The following is a 22,074-nucleotide window of genomic DNA, read 5'->3' on the forward strand; positions in this document are numbered from 1 at the left end:
GCCTTGCCCTCTAAAGGATCGAGCTCTCAACTCCTATTGGATGAGGCACACCACAGAACGTCCCTCAAACATGACATCATCAGGACTTCAAATAATTCTGAAATGCTTCCAGAGTTGCTTCCAGCGACTTAGTTTACTGAATACGGACGTAGCTTTTTGCTGCTCTCCGGTGCAGCCTCGTGGCATAAGGAAGTAATGTCCGACTTGAAACTGTAGCCATACAATCTCCATCTCGCTGGACGAGTTGAGATTACTCTGTGTTCAACCGAACACTCTAACGGATCCAAAGGAGACCGCCGAGCAATTCGCATCTTCATCCGTTGGCCAACAGAAGTGAAGAGATTAAAGATGTCTCTTCCATCTTCAATCAAGTCGACATTTCTGAGTTCTCCGCCAGCCCGCCGAGAATCAACAGCCGTACCGCCCGCCGACAACGCGAGGAAACGGCCTCTCGTCATCACCAGAGCCTCAAGGAACCGGGTCAAAGTTAAAGGACGGAGGAAAACACATTCTACCTGTGTCCTCATGCGATTCAAGTAAGAGGTTTACGTCTGGGCAGAGATAGAATATTATAGCGTGTTATTCTTGTGTTTCAAGGTTTTTGCTTGTACAGTTTACGGATCGCCATGTCCGCTCATTATTAATACTCAGGGTATTAATTATCACAAATTTGTTTGCTGTATTGTGGTCCAACCAAATTGGATTGTTGTGTATTTTCGCCATCGCGGGTGAGACAGCAACTGAGTTCATCCATTAGAGCCAAATAACGCAGGACTTTTACGAGCCCCGCTCGTAAAACCGCGTCTCTGAGTGATGAACACGGCTGCTTTATCTCCAGCTATCGCGAAATCAGCTTTCGGGCTGTCACTGAATAATCTCTCTCTCTCTCACTAACCACACTGACACACACACACACACACACACACACACACACACTGTCATACACACACCTTATGTGTTATAGGATTATTTTTATTTCCATATCTAATCATGTCACTGTTTAGTTTGTGGTTGTAAGTCAGAAGTTTATTGACTGCATTGTATTAATTATTAATTTATATTACTGCATAAATAAACTTTTGTTTATATTACAAAGAGAAGTGTTTTGGTTTGTTTTGCATACGCCTGTGTCATGCTGACGGGATGTCAGTGCTCGGATTCAAGCCTTCATTCATTGTTTTTTTTCCCCGAAAATCGATATTCTTCGGATGTCGATTTTCCTAAGAAAACAATCTAATATTGAGACTGTTTTAATATTCGGTTATTAGTCCCTGATTTCAGGGTGGTGCCCCGTCAATGTTAATCCTTATTAATATTCTATTGATTTTTGATAATTGATAATTATCTTTGATTGAATTTGAATGATCAATAAGCTAGTGTTAATTTTAATGTTTCATCGATGTTAACAATTGACGATTATCTTTGATAAGTGTTGATTTTAAAGGATTAAAAAAAGCTAACATTGATTCTCATCAATGTTCTATTGATTTTTATAATTAATAATTATCTTTGATAATTATTAATTATTGCTAATAACCAAACTTGCTCCTAAACGTAGCACACTACATTTACTGGAGTCCCATATGAGGTTTTAATGAGTTAGATCCAATTAATTAAATATTGATTAATAACTACAGAAATAATTATTAATTATTTCTGATAGTAACACTGATCTAAACAACCAGTAAAGCCCTACATATATCTAGCCAAAAGTCTCCCTGCTTTGTCCCCTGACTCAAAATATGATCTTGCCCTGAATAGCTTAAACACCACCTTCCGCGATGAAATAGTATTATATCTGTATTTCAATCGGGTTCAATCGAGTCCATCAGAAGACATTCAGCGCTTCAGTTCTGTATCGGTACTTTTAATATTCTCTTCCAACTCCGCGAGTTCTCGTGCTTTGGATTTTTGGATGAATGAGGCATACTGTATGATCCGACCCCTAAGAACCGCCTTAAGTGCCTCCCAAGCCACGCCCACAGAAGATAATGAGAACCAGTTGGTCTCCATATAAACATTTAACATTTGTTGGAAATCAGGATTTTGCAAAAGGGATACATTAAAGCGCCAACTATGTAAATTTATTTTCTCCATATGTGGCAACACCTCTAAACTCACCAGGGCATGATCTGAGACTAAGAGTCTCCAAATATCTGTAAGACCAAGATTTTTACACATCCTGTGAAGCGTCACTGTTGCTCTAGGGGTCTTACACACTTTTGCTTCACTAAGATCAAGGACTGAGTCCATCAATAGATTAAAGTCTCCTCCCAATATTATATTGTGAGGGGTGCCAACGGCTTGCAACATCTTTTCAAGATCTATAAAAAAGCCCTGATCATCAGTATTAGGTGCTTAAATATTAGCCAAAATCAACCTTTGCCCCTGAATTTCTGCTAAAACAATAATGACTCTTCCTAATTTATCTTTAATCTGTTTGAGACATTTGAATTGTAGATGTTACCTTATCATTGTAATGACTCCCCTGCTCTTACTTGAGCCAGCACTAAAGAAAAAATGTCCACCCCATATCTTCCCAAATTTTTCAGCTTCCTGTGTGGAAAGATGTGTTTCTTGAAGAAACACTATATCATATTTCTTACGCTTAAGAAAAAAAATAACCTTCCTTCTTTTTATGGGGTGCCCCAACCCATTCACATTCCATGTGGAGAGAGATAATCCACTCATATTAACATTTGACATTTTGACATATTAGAAAGCATAGATTGTGTGCCAAAAACAAGATTATAAAGACCACATTCCCCATTAGTGCAACAATGAAACCCCGAACTTCCCCCAGAGCCAAACAAACAGAAGAAAGAAAAACATGCGTGTAACAAGGTAAATGGAAAGGAGGAGGCGAGAACCGGCTTGATAATATAAATAAAGGTTTAATAATTAACTTAACCAAAAAGACAAACACACACAGGTGTCGGACAGCTGTCCGTAACTCTCTCTCTGTCACACTGCCGTCTCCGTTCGACCTTATCCCTCTCGGGCTTAATGAGCCTAATTAGGGGCCGGGTGTGTGGAATCACGACCCGGCCCCGCCCTCCGCCCTGCCACATTCCTCCCTTGTTCTCTCAGGCCGGGGAGCCCCCAGCATGACATACATCCCGCCCCCTCTTTCCCTGGGGGGGGGGGGGGGTGCCCTTCCGGTCCTGTCTGCAGGATGCTTACCATCCCCGTCTTCCTGGAACTGGGAGGGGACAGGGGGAGGGAAACAACAATGACAAAAAACACGGTACATACACACCGTAACGGTGATGATACCAACTTAAAATATAATAATATTTAAAAAGAGAGGGAAAGGCCAATGCGGAGCGGCAGCGGGAGAGAGAGAGAAAAAAAAACATTTACTCGCCGGTTCTCCGATACGCTGTATCCTGGTCCGTGGCCACTCCTCCACCCTCTAGTGGATGACAGCCACGCCTCCTCGGGCAGATCAGAGGCAGTCCTCTGGCCCCTGGCAGACGGAATGCCCCGCCAAATTTTCGGTGGGCGGAAGGGGTCTCCCCCGCCCCTGGCAGTGGTCCTCCCGCTCGAGGCGGTCGGCCATGAGCTCCTCCCCGCACGCGGTTGGCGGTCTCAGACCCCGCCGCATTTCAGCGGCTGGTAGGGGTCTCCTCTGCCCCTGGCAGCAGCCATGACCAGAACCAGCTTGATAATATAAATAAAGGTTTAATAATGAACTTAACCAAAAAGACAAACACACACAGGTGTCGGACAGTTGTCATTAACTCGCTCTCTGTCGTACTGCCGTCTCCAATCGGCCTTATCCCTCTCGGGCTTAATGAGACTAATTAGGGGCCGGGTGTATGGAATCACAATCTGGCCCCACCCTCCGCCCTGTCACAGTACGTATTAACTCCACGCACGACAGTGCCAACCGGTGTCCATCCCTCTAAACTCAAAAAGTCCATGTACGCCTACGAGAGTCCCCGCGACAACTTTGTCGTCGGATTGCTCAAGTCTGGTGCTTCTATACAAATTTTGTGAGAAAATTACATAACAGAAAATACTCTGTAAAACACACTCCAGCCAATAGATGGAATAAGCACAAAGAGCATGTAGCTTCATCCATAAAACATTCCTGAAGGTGTGACACTCTACAAACCAGCACAAAAATAGTGTGCAGAATCCTCAAACAGTCAAGCGAATGTTCATCGACCGGTCCACTCGGCTGCAACATGAGTACAAAAAGATGACCCACTCACTCCATTGACTTTACAAAAAATACTCCACAAAACAAACTCCAGCCAATAGGAGGAACAAACACAAAGAGCATGTAGGTTCATCCATAAAACTGTCCTGAACATGTGTGTGATCGTTTCTAAATTTGTGGGCAATGGAGGAGTCAGGAGACAACGAACAGTCAATGTGAGTATTTTATTACTCTCTCAGCGTCATACAAAACTTAAACAAAAAGGGCTATTAGTGGCCAAAACACACAAATGGGTCAACAGTATTAGTCGTATAGCTACACAGAAACAGCCTCTGGTCTCTCTCCCACTCTGACGCTCTGGCGTGCCCTTTCAGGTCTCCCTCTGCCATCACTATAATTAGAGACAGATGTTAGAGTACTTGTAACCCAGGTGACGAGCCTTACCACTCTCCCTCTCCTGCAGACCAACACATGACCACGCCCCCCATGCCACAGAGTGTTACTCTACAAAATAAACTCCAGCTGCTAGGTGGAACCAGCACAAAAAGAACACGCAGATTCAAACAGTCAAACGAATGAGCCGGTCCACTCGGCTGCAACATGATTGTAAACAAATGCCTTAATCACTCCAATGTCTTTGTAAGAAATACTCCACAAAACAAACCCCAGCCAACAGGAGAAATAAGCACAAAGAGACTCCAGCCACTAGGCGGAACCAGCACAAAAAAAGCACGCAGAACAGCCAAGCGAATGTTCAGTGAGCCGGTCCACTCGGCTGCAACGTGAGTACAACAAGATGACTTGCTCACTCCATTGACTTTATGAAGGACATCGCTTGCTGTGGGCATGTGAATGTTTTACGGCCATCCTTAGCATCTATTCTCAATTTGGCTGGGAATATCAGTGCAAAAGCTACATTCTGTTGGTGTAAAAGTTTCTTGCATTCCTTGAATCAATCATGCTTCTCTCTTGTCGAATTCGCAAAGTCTGGGAAAAAGAAAATGCTGTGGTTCTTCCAAGAAAGCCTTCCTTTACTCCTCGCCTCGCATAACACAAGATCTTTATCGGAGGATCTAAAAAATTTGGCCAGAATTGATCGAGGCCTGTCTCCCTCTGCGGATCGACAAGCAGGAACCCTGTGAGCTCGCTCGATTTCCAGCTTATGGCCTGCTATGTTGAGCAAATTCGGAAAGAGCCCATCCAGGAATTTCACCGTATCCTGTCCCTCTGCTCCCTCAGGGATTCCAATGATATAGACATTATTCCACCGGCTACGGTTCTCCATGTCCTCCAACTTCTCCCAGACACACTCTAAATCCACCTTGGTCACTAGTGGATTAGCAGATAATTCCCTCTCTGATGACTCCAGGTAATCGATCCGTTTCTCGACATCCCCCACTCTTGTAACCACATCATTTTTTTTTGTTTTGTTGGATTTTTCCCCTTTTTTTCTCCCAATTTGGAATGCCCAATTCCCAATGTGCTTTTTTTAAGTCCTCGTGGTCATGTAGTGATTCGCCTCAGTCCGGGTGGCGGAGGATGAATTCCAGTTGCCTCCGCGTCTGAGACCATCAACCCACGCATCTTATCACGTGGCTTGTTGAGCGCGTTGCCACGGAGACCTAGCGCGTGTGCAGGCTTCAAGCCATCCACTGCGGCAACCACGCTCAACTCACCACACGCCCCACCGAGAATGAACCACATTATAGTGACCACGAGGAGTTTACCCCATGTGACTCTACCCTCCCTAGCAACCGGGTCAATTTGGTTGCTTAGGAGACCTGGCTGGTAACCACATCATTGAACTTTGCCTCCATGGCAGTGATCGATCGACGTATCACAGCAAGATCCTCCAAGTCAGTAATGACCTTCGTCAGCATTGCCGACATGTTCAGCATCTCTTGCCGCATTTCCCGCGCCTCTCCGACTAAATCAACTCCTAGGCTTACGGCCTGCTCGCGGGCATCAGCTTGAGCACGTAAGTATTTTTTAATGTCTCCAGAGCTGTAATGTCTTAATGTCTTTGAATTCTTTGACATATTGTCCTCTTAGAACAGTTATGGAACAGAGTGTATCGAATCTCACCGGTTTATGTCATAAAAAGTATTAAAACTAGCAAGGTGCGCAGAGCTCGCCGTTCGCATGTCTGATCCTCGCATGGTGTCATGTGACTCCCTTTTCTAGTATTTTCGACATAAATGGGAGATTTGAAATCGGTCTATAATTAGCCAGTTCGTCAGGATCAAGCTATGGCTTCTTAATAAGTGGTTTGATAACTGCCATTTTAAAGTTTCTTGGGACATGTCCTAAGGATAGCGAAGAGTTAATAATATTAAGAAAAGGTTCTGAGATTACAGGGAATACCTCTTTTAAGAGCTTAGTTGGTATTGGATCTAACATGTATGTTGTGGTATGTTTTTGATAAGTTTTGTTAGCTCTTCATGACCTATGACAGCGAAGGATTGAAGTTGCTTGTGAGGAAAATTATGAGACACTGTTTTCTGTGGTGCTGTGACAGTTGATTGCATAATCCAATTTTATTTCTGATAATTTCTGTTCAGTAATCAGTAAAGAAAGTCATTACTATTGTGTTGCGATGGAATATCTAGTTCAGTCGAGGCTTCATTCCTAACTAATTTATCCACAGTACTGAATAAACACCTAGGACTGTTGTGGTTATTTTCTATGAGTTTGCTAAAATATGCTGACCTGGCAGCTTTTAGTGCCTGTCTGTAGCTACAGGCACTATCCTTCCATGCACTGCGAAATACCTCTAATTTTGTATTCTTCCACTTGCGCTCCATTTTCCGAGCTGCACTCTTGAGAGCATGAGTGTGATCATTGTACCATGGTGCGGGGCTTTTTTCTTTAATTTTCATTAATCGAAGGGGGGTGACACTATCAAGAGTGCTAGAGTAGACTGTATTTTTATTTTCTGTAATTACATCAAGTTCTTCTAGACTTTGAATTGTCATCAAAATCTTCAGATTGTCTGCAAAAGTTGGCTTGATACTGTGTTTCCAACTTGAATTGCAGCAATTCACCTGCTCTGCACCAAGAGAAAACTTTCTAAAACAAAGAATCATTACGTCTTTACTGGAAAAAGCATAAAGTTTGTCTACATATGTCACGACCATGTCATGACTTAAAATAAAGGAAGTTAGGAAATTCTCTGCCTTCCTGCCATCACTTGACATTTCAAATAAAATCATTTTAGTTGAGATCTCCTGTAAGTATTTGATCAGTTCAGGTCAGCAGTATGCTCAAGGAAGTTTATTTGATGTGATTCTGTAAAATGGAATAATTTGCAGCACATCCTCATGCATATTCGCTTACACAGCTGTACTATAGACAACAAAGCCATGTATCAGAAATCCATACTGTATTATGAACAATACAATGTTGCCCAGAAAGGCATACTGACCTGGTGGCCTACTTTAACACAGACAGAGCTGACCTGTTGTCATTGCTGTGACCTGAAAAGAAAAAAACGTTTTATTTAGGATTTAAACTTTACTCTTGGAGACATTTTTAGCAGAGTTGCAGTTCTGTTTTCCTCTTTTTATCTGATAGATTCCTTTATCTTTCCTGTGACTACGAAGTCAGCATGTAGCTGCTTTTGTCCTGAGGGGATTTAAAATGCTTTCTGTAAGCAGCTCAGTTCTGCAAGCTTTTCTCTAGCCATATCGTTATTTTTCCATGTTCTTAAAACTGGAGTGACTTACCTGTCATTTACTGAATAGCAGACACCAATTCAAACCAATTAAGTATTTTGTATAGAGCATTCTAACATATGTACACTTGTTCAAATACTGTAGCTTCTATCTATTGTTTTGCATTGCACATTATGCTCTCATTAAAACTGCATTCAGTTGAATGAATTTAGTTTTTGTTTAAGAATGCTAAATCACTTTCCTAAGTACTGGGAAGAAGAGGCTTTATCTTTTTTGTGTATTTGTGTAGACCTCATGTGAAGACTATTTACTCATAGAGAGCTAATCCACTGGAATTCGGATTGACGTAGTGTTTGCAAATTGCAGGAGGTCTCCATGTTCAGGAGGAAGGGAGTCTCAGAAATCAAAAGGCACTGACCAAACAGATGACCTAGAAGTTTGTCAGTTATGATTACAGATTCCTGGTTTGAACAGCTGGAATAAGATGGCTGGAGTGAAGTGTTATTCACACAGTTCTGAAAAACAGTTTATATGGTGATACTGGATATTTCCCCATCACTAGAATTCTTTATGAATAGGAAATGGATTGTGTGATAAATGTAAACAGTTGGTTATCAGATTTTACTCCAGAATTACCCAAGATCTACATGAACGTGTCTGCTTATTTATTGTGTGTAAATGATTGTGTATGTCTCTTCTCAGTTTCCTTGTTTGCATGTGTCTTTTTAGTATTAGTATTATCTATGTTAATGAATGTCCTCTTCTGATAATCATTACCTTGCTGGATGAAGGAATTTTTTGTGTGTTTTGCTGAATCTGCTCTCTCCAGCCAGTACAGCAAATACTGCAGCTGTCATTAGTATGCATACAAACCCACAGGCCAAACACCTACAGTTCTCTCTCTCTCTGTTTCTCTTTTTTTGAAACACCTATTGCCACTCTGCCAAAACACCTTCTGTTTAGCAGTTTATTCTTTCACATTATCTCTCTTCCTTCCTTTGTTTGGTCTTAAAGCTTTACAGTAAAATCTTCACAGTTTTGGAATTGAGCTTTCACAGTGTCTTCCAGCTGAGGAGATAATTAATTTTTGTTATTCTATTTACGTAATCCCCTATTTTAAAGCTTAGAGTCTTAAATCTATACTTTGTAGATAATCTAGCTGTTCCTGAGAGAGAGTATTTAGAATTCTGGATTTTGCTTAGAATTCACTACTTGAGATGTGAAATAAGAGAATCTTGTTTCCATGGTGAAATGTTGTTGAGATACCTGCTAAAAAGACCAGTGTATATTGCTATGCTGGTCTACCAGCTAGACCAGCACTAACCATTAAAAACCAGCCTAGACCAGCATGGGAATTGCACGCTGGTTAAGCTGGTCTTTTTAAAAGGGATGTCTTGGTTAATGAGCGTTTTCCACAGTTTTGAATGTAGAACATGATTTTTATTTTTTATTTTATTTTTGTATGCAAACTGTAAAACTGTGCCTTTGAGTTACTAGCTTTCCACCTGTGGTAAATTCAGTTGATTGGACATGATTTGGAAAGGCACACACCTGTCTATATAAGGTCCCACAGTTAACAGTGCATGTCAGAGCACAAACCAAGCCATGAAGTCCAAGGAATTGTCTGTAGACCTCCGAGACAGGATTATATCGAGGCACAGATCTGGGGAAGGGTACAGAAAAATTTCTGCAGCATTGAAGGTCCCAATGAGCACAGTGGCCAGCCAAGATAACAAAGGAGTGGCTCCGGGACAACTCTGTGAATGTCCTTGAGTGGCTTAGCCAGAGCCCAGACTTGAACCCGATTGAACATCTCTGGAGAGATCTGAAAATGGCTGTGCACCGACGCTCCCCATCCAACCTGATGGAGCTTGAGAGGTCCTGCAAAGAATAATGGGAGAAACTGCCCAAAAATAGGTGTGCCAAGCTTGTAGCGTCATACCCAAAAATACTTGAGGCTGTAATTGGTGCCAAAGGTGCTTCAACAAAGTATTGAGCAAAGGCTGTGAATACTTATGTACATGTGATTTTTATTTTTTTATAAATTTGCAAAGATTTCAAACAAACTTCTTTCACATTGTCATTATGGGGTATTGTTTGTAGAATTTTGAGGAAAATAATGAATTTAATCCATTTTGGAATAAGGCTGTAACATAACAAAATGTGGAAAAAGTGAAGCGCTGTGAATACTTTCAGGATGCACTGTATGATAGAAAAACAGTAGTTTCACACACAACTGGATTTGTGAAAACTTTCTCAGATTGAATTTATTCAGTTTCATGGCATTATGCATATTGGCAATGTGAAATACAAATTTTATAAGCCATAAAACCAATAAACATCTTATAATTCTACAAAATGAGCACCTAGACAGGTCACACTAGGTTTAAACTGACCATCCTGATTTGTGAATATTTTCACGGATCATTTTTTGTCATTTAAACCTTTTTTGAGTTCTTGAGTCAACAGTTTACCTGAGAAATCAGTGTTATAGTTAGTGTTATAATTGCTCTGTGTTTAAGTCTTTCCCATTCATTTCCTTTGGTGGGTCAAAAATGACCCGGAACGCCACGAGTGTTACTTCTTTGTCACACGGGCTAAACTCATCAAATCCAGTCCAATTTTTTTGTAAGTTCAGATGGCAAATGAAAGAAAAGTAACAAAGCCTTGGCCCACTGAGTTGAATGAAACCATTTTTATTAAAGAAACAAAATCAAGTTACAAGTTCAAATCCAGAGCGTGCTGAGTGACTCCAGTCAGGCTTCCTAAGCAACTAAATGGCCCGGTTGCTAGGGTGGGTAGAGTCATGTTGGGTTAACCTCATCGTGGTCGCAATAATGTGGTTCTCGCTCTCGGTGGGGTGCGTGGTGAGTTGTGCGTGGATGCCGCAGAGAATAGCGTGAAGCCTGCACGCGTGCTAGGTCTCTGCGGTAATGCACTCAATAAGACACATGATAAGATGCGTGGGTTGAGGCAACTGAGATTCATCCTCCGCCACCCGGATTGAGACGGTCACTATGCCACCACGAGGACCTAGAGCGCATTGGGAATTGGGCATGCCAAATTGGGGAGAAAAAGGGGAGAAAATCCAAAGAAAAAAAAAGAAAAAAGAATCAAAATCTAAATTGGTCAAAAATGACCTGAACAAGGGTTAAACAAAATGACTAGCTAGTTGACATATCATCCATATCAATATTTTATTTGTCAACAACAAACCAAAGCCATCAAACTGAGTCAAATCAATCTGTGAATGTTTTCACAAATCAAATTTTGTGTGAAACTAGGGTTTGTCCATCATTATTATCTTGTGTTTCAAGAATGTGACCTCTCAAAGCCTATAACACTGATTTTTCAGGTAAACAGTTGACTACAGAACTCAAAAAATGGTTAAGAGACAAAAACTGATCTGCGAAAAAATTCACAAATCATGAAGATCTTTTTGAGCCTAATATGACCTGTCTATGTGCTCAGTTTTTAGAATTATAAGCTGATTTCTCTGATGGCTTAGACCTTTATCGATTGACACAGCCTATATATTGTAATTATTACACAAGGCAATGGGGTAGAGCAGTAAGACGCAATCAAATGCGATCAAATGTGGTTGTGAAAGGTTTCACAAATCAGGCTCTATCTAAAAATGTGTATTTGCATGAACCCAGATTGCGTGTTTACTGGAAATAGCCATTAAAATTGAAGAGTGCTTATTTTTCACCTTCCCGACTCACAAATTCATAAATCAGACTGGTCAAGATGAGAGTGATTTCAGTCTTCTAGGTCTTCAACTTTTGGAGCTATCTGGATTAGAAAATGAAGAGTCGTAAAATTTAAATGACCAATTGCGGAGTGGAGGAGGATGATGTCATCCGAATTCAGAAATCATGAAGAATCACATGCAACATTAGTTACATGTCTGCAGCAGCGCATAGCGGATTTAGAGCCAATTGAAGTCTGAATTTCAAACCGCAAACTATCTTTACAGTGGTACTGCCGAATTGAATCACTGATAGCCTTCACAAGGAAAGGGGCACAAACCTTCAACAAACTGCATTTAAACAAATAGCCTACAGTCATTGGTTGACCTGTGGCCAAACTCTTTCTGAGAGAGCCCATGTGAGAACATTCCATTCCAGATAATTAGCTTTCATTCTGATTTCGAATTTCAGAGATGTACGCAAACAGGAGAAATCTCACCAAACGAACACCTTGGCAGAACAAAAAAGTCACTGCACTTTGTCATCATTTGTCGGTGAAGCAAGTGAAGCCTGTTCACCAAATTTCACTAAATATTTCTCCTATTAAGCTGCAAAATGTGTGAGATAAAATCCAAGGTCAGAGAGAGGGAAATTAACACCATTCATTTTTTGTTCTTGTTCCTCAGACAAATAGCAGAAGAATCAAGATACTACAGTACTGTCCAAATGAGGAAACGAGAGAAATAAAGATAATAGTATGTTTGTTTTGAAACTCCCTCAAGAGATTTGGCTGAAAGAGCTGCCTGTGGCTTTGTGAATCTCAAACGGTGGAGGGAACAAGTGGGTCATTGCATTAATATGACGTGCAGTGGGAAACTTGAGACAGGTGGGGATGGACTGGAGGCCATTTACATGAGTTTATGCAAAACACACACACAGTTAGAAAACATGATATGATGGCACATTCTGTAGAAGGATTGTGAGCAAGAGAAAGGGGTCAGAAGAAAGAAAACATGACATCTTTCAGAATGGGAAGAACTGGAAAATGTGGGACAAGTGTTATGACCCTGTACTGAGTCAGCATGGCATGTATGGAGCAGCAGGTGTTGGCTACAAGCTGGGCTTTCTTTGTGAACAAATGCCCTCAGGGATTATGCTGCCTGGGGTCTTGTAGTCACAAGGCTTCAGAAGTCACAGGTCAGTTGTTATAAAGATCAGGGTGGGGAGTGACAGGACAGTTCAAGAAAATATACGCTCCAAAAATATTTTAGCCTATTTTAAGATTTATGCATTTAAATTTCAAAACAAAATTCCATCAAAATTCCATCAAAGTGAATTGTGTAGTTTTTACTAAATTAAATTAATTAAAAAAAAAAAAAAAAAAAAAAATATATATATATATATATATATATATATATATATATATATATATATATATATATATATACACACACAAACATACTATTACCTTTATTACTATTTTTTTTTAAAGATTACTCAATTCAAATTGATAGAATGTTGTTATGAAATTTAAAATGCATAAATGTTAAAATATTTTTTTTGAGTCTATGTATTTTTAAATAGTGAACAATTCTCTCCCCAAATCAAATGAAGTACCAACTCAAAAATCTAGGTACCAAGCTCAAAACTTTTGAAAAGCACCACACATGCTTCAATAATGGGAGTAATTTCTTTACTAATCTCAGAATTAATCAGAATCCATATATTTACATCCCAGAGAAGAGGAGCCAATTCTAGATCAATCCGAGAATAAATCTCAGTCTATTACATTTACAAGCAGTTATAATTGAGCTGGAGCATTGTTGTTTTTTGCGTATTCGAGCTACAAGTGCGAGGAAGTGTAATCGAGTTTGAAATCATGATCGTCAAGGAGACTGCTGATTATGTGCTCCTTATGTGCTGATGCTTCCTTTGTCTTTTTTAGAGCTTGAAAATTTGGTCACCATTTACTTGCATTGTTCAGTTCTGTTCAGTTTTTATTATTTATCTCAATGGGAAATTTCATTTGCACAAGTGTCAAATGTAAAACTTTAAAAACATTCAAACACACAAGTCAATAAAAAAGAGAAGAAATCAATATTCAGGTCAAGAGCAATAGGGATTCGTCGAAATATACTTTGAAAAGTATGTACATTATACAAAATAAAAACAAAATAAGTCAGAAACTACAATAAATGTAACATGCCAACTGCTACAAGGAGGAATAAGTTCCTAAATCTTGTATAATTGTATGGACAAACAGACATCATATATTATCAAAATATCTTTGTTTGTGTACTGTAGAAGAAATAAAGTCATACAATTCTGAGATGACATAAGGCTGAATAAATGATGAGAGATTTATCATTTTTGGGTAAACTATTCCTTTAAATGTGCACAGGCCTAGGCCAATTGTGGTCCAATAACGTGTATATCTGCTGGACAAACCAGACCGTCACATTATAGCTATAGGTCTGTTAGTCCAACATAGCAAAAATCATACTGGTATGATTTAAGTTGGACTTGCGTTTACATGACATAAAAAAATCAAAAACTATTTTTTGCTTTAGTCTGACTGTTATTGAACTTTTAAAGTGCATGTAACAGACTGAGAGACAATAACAACCCGACCCGGGCCCGACGGGTTTCGGGCCGGGTTTGGGTCAGTTTTTCAAGTAGGACTTCGGGTTCGGGTTGGGTTTGTAATTAATGAAAAAATAAACAGGCTTACCGAACTTGTTTCACGCACACGCTCTCACTCACAAACGCGCGAAGGGACGAGTTAGCGGCCGTTCACACCGAATGTGTTTTTGCATGTGTCTTTTCTGTTTTCCCATTGTTTAAACACATGCTGGACATTTGCATCGTGTCTCGCTTTTTCTTCAGTGTATCGCGCAGGACCGACATATTTTAAACACCATGTCAAGTTAAAAAGAACTTCAAATTGTCAAAACCTGCGCTCTGTTTCATTCTTTGCGCTGTATCTAGATTGTTTTCTGTGCAGCTGTCACAAAGATTCAACATTCTAAACAAGTTCAGGCTGCATAGAGGGGACTGTTGCAGTGTTTCATTTTATTCCAGATTGTTCTGCACCAGGTGAAGTTTCAGTGCATAAACGGCAAGGCAATGCTTTTTTTCCTTCTGCTCTAGTGTACTAAGGGGCTGCCGTGCCTTGTTAAAGCTGTGTATGTTTACTGTTTGAATACTGTTATGAATGTTGCCTATATGCTTACATAAAATATAGCCTATTGCAACAGTACTTGCAGAAGAAATTATATAGTAGGAGAAGAAATTAGATAGTAAGAGAATTTCGGGTCGGGATCAGGCTTAAAATCTGACGGTATCATTCGGGCCGTGTAGGGTTTCATTTTAAGGCCCGTGCAGATCTCTAACTCATACACACCAATCCAGTTTCACAATGAATCAACCACAAACATGCTCATGGTATAAAGGATGTGAAATTGTGAGGTTTGGGGCTTTTTTAAATGCATGCAGTCATCGTGTGTTGCAATCATCTTCTTCAACTTCCCCTTTAATGCCATTTCTGTTCTCAGGAATCCTTTGAAAGAGACTCATTTTTACTTTTTTTTTTAGCCATTTTAAAGTGTTAAGATTTTTTATTAATCTTATAAGTGGGTCTGAACAAGTTTCACTTAATTTGGGACTTTTGTATTGCTTCAAGTCCCCAAGCCTCTCAACAAGCCAACGCACTTGCTCATGGTGAGTCTAGCTGAATATGCAAATACTTCATACAAGAGGCAGAGTGCAGCTCTCTCAGCTCCACCCACAAGACCTCCCCTGTGAAGCCGGTTGCCTGGCAACAGCCATAGAGATTGAGAAGGGTAAGTAGGAGTGGCTGGAAACCCACAACTGCTGTCAGAGCTTCTGTGTCTTTGCCTATTTCAGTTTGGAGAGGGAGGCTTTTGAATGCAAGCCTGAATTGAGTTAGGCTATGCTGTGTTTCCACAAGTTTAAGAAACTTCTAGCTGCATTAAAGAAGTGAACAGCTCAAAAAGTCAGTGTAAGGACTTTCTTTCCCTCTCTTGGTTGTGGATTACAGTACTTCAGGACTGTTGATACAGAGTCTTCCACTGGACAAGGCCTCACCTGTTGAATTTGAATTGATGTGTGGAAACTGGGTGGAGTGAATGACAGCAGTGAACAGTAGCGGTGGACTGTGAGGAGTGGAAGAGATCATGATCCCTCGAGTTTGAGAGACAGGGTAAGATGAGCTCTTTTTATAGTGTTTGACAAGAGGAATGGACTTTCAATCAAATGCTTGAAAGTGAAGGACTTCATTATTGAATTGTATGTGTAGCCCACCCCTTGCATATGATTTCTTGTTAATTTCTCTCATTTGTGAGTTTTCACATTAAGTCTAGTTTATGTTTCCTGCCATTTGTACAATTTGTTGGTCTCTAGTTTGTGTACCTGTCTCCCTCTCTCATTGTTAAACTGTCTGATTACCCTGCACTCATTAATTGTTAATTGAAGGCAGCTGACAGCTTGGATGTTAATCATGCATTTTCTCAGTAGCAGCAAACATAACCAATATTTCTGTTTTAATTGTTGCAGAGTTTGTTTGTGGTTATATTGGCACTTTTTATTAGTGCCAATATAAAAAGAACTAATTCTAAGTTTTGTAGAATTTATCAATCAAAATCTCAATAAATGGAACTTGTTTGTTCTTTTTGTCATAAGCCACAAATGTACTTCTGTATTTATCACATATTTGACAATAATTTGTTGGTGCTCTTGGAAACATCTTGTAGGTCGGAACACACCTTCCTTGGTAAATAGACCAGCCCTGAGTCATGACGGATCATTGAGAATGTGTTCTAGGTTAAAGAAGTTACAGCAAGCATGTGCTTGGTGTTTGTATTATGATTCGAGTGAGTGTTTTAAACATAAAAGCATGTGGAATTTCTCCTCTGTAATTGTCTAGTAAGTTTGTGTCAGATAAAAGGAGAGGATGTTGAAACCTCTCATTACAACTGTCAATGATAGCAGATGGAACTGTTGAGCTAGAGATCACTATTACATTTACAATCGCACATGCATCCTGTGAACAAACAATGATATTTTCTTACAATTTTGTTTATTTACAAACAATACTGTAATTTTTAAAAAGGTCATAGAGAACTCTAAAGTAATTAATAGGGATAATAGGGATAAATTGGTGTGTGTGTGTGTGTTTGTTTCAGTCTGTCATCTTGCTATCCCATCAACACTTTCACATCAACATTTGTTACAGTATATCACCTGTTCCTCACCCAAACAATGTCTCTGTTTCTCTCATACAGTATTGCCAAATAACACACACACACACACAGAGTGACAGGAAATTTAAAAATATTGTGGCAGTAATTGTAATAATAATAGCAATTAAAAATACAATGAAATAAGCATTCAACAAGACATAATTCGAAAGAATGAACCCATTTCACAGACAATAATGATGCATTTCTGCCTTATTTAGCAGCATAAATCAAACAAACTTTTGAAAAACTCTTCAGTTTTATACCAATTATACTACATTTCATTATTCTTTGTGTTATATTACCCTGGCACAAAAATAAAACAAGTCAGGACTGCTTTATTTGGGTTTTAAATACAGCTGCTGAGGAACTGACAGTAAATTTCACATCATTCTCTCCTCTGACTGCTGTAATCCACATCTCTCTAATACTTTCTTTTTTGGAAAGTTATGCAAATGCAATCATGGACTTTTTATTTTGCTTTTGGAGCAAATGGGAAAATAATAATATTTGCTATGGTCTCCCTTTCACTGCTATGGAAGTTTAGCGCACAAAATTTTACCAATGTGAAAAGGGTCCATTACAGAAATACACAGACATCTGTCTTTTTCTCTGCCATCCCAATTAGTTCAATTTGAAGTGGACTACAAATAGAACAAGACCAGGGCACAGTTGAATTTAAGTGCCCTCTTGAGTTTCACACACTTGCCTTGTCATTTAAAAATACTCACACACAAAACACTCAAATAAAAACCTCTGAAAAAAAGAGAACCATTAACGTAATAGACCATTTTTGAATTTGAATTTAAAGTTTTGAATTTAGAACACCTACATTTTATTTTGTAAGTGTAAATTCTGAGCTATTCTAGAGATTATTTATCAAGAATATTCAGCTTTATTAAACTGTGTTGTCAGAAGTACTCTTGAAAATCCCTCAAGTCTTTTCTGTATCTCTGTGTCAAGGTACCTCTCACACAAAGCCCATCGGCTTGAGTTACCGCGTTTTCACAGCGCAGGTTTGGATGTGCAACACGCTGCGCAGCAGAGCACTGGTCTGGTAATACAATATCTCTTTCTAAACAGAGGCTGGTTCTGTGTTTGTTAACTGGATATGGGTCATGAGAATTTAGAGTATTCATCAATCAATTAATCCCCACAAAAATTGCTGTGCAACAGCAGCCAGACACAATCTACACAGAACATTTTACAATATACACAGAGACATATTGCACTGTATGAACAATTATGATTTTTTTGGCTGATCCCCTTCTCACTTTAAATTGCACACTTAAGTCTGGTAATTATGAATTTGGGAAGTGAACCTGGTCTTGGCAGGGAGTTTTTGCCATGAGGAATGTACTAGTTTGGGCACGTTGTATATTTTTTGGGTTGCAAAATCTGCAGTGCCTCTCAGGGTGGTGACTCATTGGTTCCTGTGTATTATCTGGGCCTTGACGAATCTTTTAGTTTTTCCTGGGTGTGTGTAGGAGTGGATCTGTCTCTTCAGCTGAGTGAGAAATGTGAATCAGAATGATTCATTACTGTTATCGTGCTGAAACGGAGAAGTTGTTTGCCTCTTTGGTTTTTAAAGACTACGCTGATTCCAAGTTGGTAGTATTTAAGAAAAAGCTATGAAAATGGACGAAGATGTACATACAGCAATATTAGGCACTAAACAGAAGGCCTGGACTAGTTTGTCATTTTACGTGAAGAGAGAAATTCTAACTAGCTCAGCTCACCTGTTCTCACCCAGTTATGCAAATGCTCAGATGCCTCTGTTCTGTCTCTTTAAAAATTAGTACACTTTTAGCTGAGCAGGCCCTGAATCAATGGTCTGAAAGTTCACACCTTCACCCATACTTATAGAAAAAAGTGAGAAAAAAGAAATACGATATTGCATCTCATCACTACCTTGTGTGATATTTGGCACTACCTTGTTCTCATTTCTTGTGCGCCTCTTTCTGTCCCTCTCCCTTATCCTTCCTATTTGTTCTATTATCTCTGACTTTGCTGGAATCACATTTATTTGACAGCAGTGATGTAAAAAATGTACGTTTACACACATAGCTACTGTATCATCACATGGTTTATAAATGTGTCATGGTGACTGAACATTAAAATCGAAGTATTAAGCAAAAATTAGATAATATTTTCTGAATCTCTTATGTAATTTTGCTCTAGAATCCACATATTATAACTATTAATGAATAACCAATTATTATAAGACACATTTATCATTCAGTTTAGCCATGACATCATGCTTCCTTCCATAGATCACTTAATATTGCGTAAAGAGTTTCTGGGCTAACAGCTGACCAATAAGAATATTTCATAATTATCCTTCATTGTAACCTCTCCTCCCTTCATGTGACAAAAACACTTGAGCCTGTTTTTGTCCACGTGGAACAATCAGGTTTTGTTGTTTTAGTAGTCATGTACAGAGTGCAGTATCTATTGAATTTTGGTAATACGTCATCAGTTATTTGTTGTGGAAAAAAGTTGTCCTGCTTGTGACAATCCCGTTTATTTATTTTTGCTAAAGAAAAACTTAAAATTATTTTTAATAAAAAAGGCCCAAATGCAGTATCAGTTTTATGTCAGGCTAGGTCAGTGTGAGGCAATGTGCTTTTTTACACCTTTTGCTTCTAGAGTAAAGTTACTCAATTAAATTCTCAAAAAACATGTCAAACATATATATATATATATATATATATATATATATATATATATATATATATATATATACACACACACATAATATACACATCCTCAGACAAAAAAAATTATTAAACGTCTGCTAAATGTGTATACTAGTGAACAGAAGATTTGAAGAGTGATTTTGAAATGCAGCACTACATGAGACTTTGCTTTCATATACAGGCTAATGAGTCTTTAGTGAGTGGAACAACCTGATGATGAGAATTTCTATGAATTCTCAAGATAGATAGCAGTTAAATGGAGCCTAAGATGGAAATGAGAACAAGGCTCTGGGTTGTCTTTAGTTCAAGGGCAGACATGAGGCATCCCGAAGCTCCCGAAGACCATGGTGTACAACCAAGAGTCATTCTTTAGTTGCATAAAGGTGCAGCCATTCTGATCTGGGGAAAGCTTGTTGATAATGTTTCTGTAATGCCTCCTTAGTGATATTGCATAAGTTTACCTCTCCAGATTTGTTGTTGTTCATGTAATACCTGGCCAAACCAGTCTCTTGTTTTTGGGAGTAGTGTTTTGGCCTGCATACAACTAAGACTTTTCCAAGAATTATGTTCGAAGCAGGGAGAAAGGTTTGTCATCATGCACACTGAAAACCCTAATAAGCTGGCTCTACTCAACTGATTGAGGAAATTCGTTCCCTCTATTAAATTGAGCAATGGTGTCTCCAAAACTTGTGTAATTAAGTTCACTTAACTTGGTGTTCATATAGAATGAACTTAACTATTTAAGCTAAGGTATCTTGATGCAGTTAGACTTTTTAGATTTACTATTTAAATGTTTTCAATTTAACCATTTTAATTAATTAAATGTCATGTAATAAACCGCTTAAATGAAGATTATAACTGATTCCAGGTCAATCATCAAATAAACTTATTTCTCCACAGAAATACATATATGCCTGTACTTCAGTTGGCTATGTACTAGGAGAACTGAGATAGTGTTAACAGGGTCCAACTTGACCAAAGGGGACACACATCACACAAAACAACTATTTGCAAAAAAAAAAAAAAACTACGTAAACTATAGTTGCAATCAGCAATTAACAAGGTTCAAGCGTTTTAAGGACCTTTAAGTACATATGGAACAGATATTAAAGCTATACTATGTAACTAAATACAACTTTTTTAATAACAAAATGTTATTAATGAGAGAGTGCAACAAAAATCCATCTTCCAAACCATGTCTTTACCCAAACACACTTTGATAAACCTATAATAATGATTTATATTTTAGAGCTGTCGGGACGGATTTTGTGTGATATTGCATATATACGTCATTCGCCTGTGCGTGTTGACGTCATATCCGTACACAGAGAAAATAAGATCCGGCTACTGTAGTGTGTGTGTGGGAGTAGCTGAAGCTGAAAGTATGTTGTCACAACGAATGAGAAAAATTGACCATGGATCATTCAAAACGGCAAACCTCCAGGGAATCACTGGTTGTAAAAACAAAGAAACCCCGAACAGAGCAGAGTCTACAAGCAAAAAGGGAAAGCGACAGAGTCCGTAATAAAACTCGAATCAACATCCGCTTGGCTTTTCAGAGGTGGCGACAACTCCGAGATCTGAAAGGATTTAAAAGTGACCCAGAGATGGCTTTTTTCTTACTTAACATGTAAGATATTTTATTGATATGGTTTATGTATTGTTGTGTAATCTCACACACACACACACACACACACACACACATGTTGACCACTGGTTGGTAACAATGACAATCTATAAATTAGTTACTATCATGGTCTATTTGGCCAGAATATCCTGCAGTTAAAAAAAACTTTACAACATTTGACCTTACCAGACTAGCAATCATTGTGTCTAATGTTAACAAATTTTTGCTTAACATTTGTAATGTCATTAAAAAAAAAAAAAAAAACATCAGTGTTTCCAATAAGTCAAAACAACAGCATAAGATATGGCACTTATCTGCCCAGATGACATGTTTTCGGATATCCATAGGCAAAGTTATTCAGAATAAGGAGATCTATCAAATGATCTGAATAACGTTTGTCTGTGTGAAACACCGTGGTATGAACAACCATTAGCATGCATGAAAAATGTGATATCGCCTCTCGACCTGGCACTACTTCGAAAAAGTATGTTTGTGAAAAATCCAGAATGGTGAAAAATTGTCATGGCAGAAATTAAATCATTTTGACAGACATTTTGTTCATCTTGAGCCAAGGATTACAATGATATAAGGCACTTGACTCCTATGGTTTAGGAGTTATGGCCCAAAAAGCATTTGGCTTTATTATAGTCCGAGTCCATGCGTATACTGTAAGTAGCCAGCCGGAGTATTACCATTCCCCAAAGTTTCAAAACTTTAGGCCTTACGGTTTGGTCTGCACAGTCAGTTTTAGGGCAGAATAATTATAATACAAATCCTAACAATTACAATAGGGTTTCAGTACTTTGTGCTGAACCCCTAATAATACAACTAGATAGTGGAATTTGCCAATACCAATAACTAACGTGGTGGGAAAGGCCGAAAACTGATTAATCAGCTGATAGTTTTTTTACATTCTATAAATCAATTTTAAAAACTATGTCTTATTCTTTACTTAC

At 38.9% G+C, this 22,074-nt stretch overlaps 1 protein-coding gene across 1 annotated transcript in view; it reads left to right on the forward strand.

Annotated features, from left to right (window-relative positions):
* Positions 1–15,427: 15,427 nt before the first annotated feature.
* The window catches only part of rab11fip4b (RAB11 family interacting protein 4 (class II) b), a 45,273-nt gene continuing 38,626 nt past the window's right edge, over positions 15,428–22,074 (forward strand). The window contains exon 1 of the mRNA XM_051712094.1: positions 15,428–15,756. The gene's annotated coding sequence lies outside the window, so the exon portion shown is untranslated. The remainder of the gene's footprint in view (positions 15,757–22,074) is intronic.

This window comes from Myxocyprinus asiaticus, chromosome 12 (assembly GCF_019703515.2).
Source record: "Myxocyprinus asiaticus isolate MX2 ecotype Aquarium Trade chromosome 12, UBuf_Myxa_2, whole genome shotgun sequence".
Taxonomy (NCBI): domain Eukaryota; kingdom Metazoa; phylum Chordata; class Actinopteri; order Cypriniformes; family Catostomidae; genus Myxocyprinus; species Myxocyprinus asiaticus.